The sequence below is a fragment of the Nannospalax galili genome, unplaced genomic scaffold, assembly GCF_000622305.1.
Source record: "Nannospalax galili isolate Female #2095 unplaced genomic scaffold, S.galili_v1.0 scaffold507, whole genome shotgun sequence".
NCBI classification, from domain to species: Eukaryota; Metazoa; Chordata; class Mammalia; order Rodentia; family Spalacidae; genus Nannospalax; species Nannospalax galili.
The window spans coordinates 370,906-371,514 of record NW_008356261.1 but is presented as its reverse complement, the minus strand read 5'-3'; positions in this window follow the sequence as shown (position 1 = coordinate 371,514).

The window sequence follows — 609 nt, the reverse complement described above, 5'->3', positions numbered from 1 at the left end:
GTCAAGAGAATAATGTTCTGATATTGTTCTCTTGGCCTCTGCGTGGACTGACTCAGTCCTGTCCAAGTCTTGAAGGATCCCTTATGACCCAGGCCTGTGGGTGAGGGAAGGAAAATAAAAACCCAACCAGTCCACACACCAATGTCTTCAAGATCGTGTTGTGAACTCTGTCTTTAGGAGGAACCTCCCTGTCCCATCCTGAGTGTTTATTTTTGAGTGATTATCAACCACTCTAGAAAAGTAGCTCTAGACAAGATGATGGACAGGAAACCTGAAATGTCCTTTGCTATTGTCCTGAGCATGCCATCAGAAACATAGATGGATACAACTGTGTCTTTCCACAATAAATTCACAAACTGTGTTGGTTTCATTGGCTGCAATTTATCAAGTGGTCCAGATTTCTCTTGATAGCTGAACTGAGGCAAACACAGTTTCTTTAATTTCAATTTTATGTACTGATATTAACTCTCAGATCATACATTACACATAACACGTAAATATATGTGTGTGTAAATATATAGATTGCAGAATGGCTAGAGAAGGGCTAAAGGGGCCACAACAGGGTTCAAAGAATTTGAAAAGGCCTTACTGGAGGAAGAGGCAGTGAGT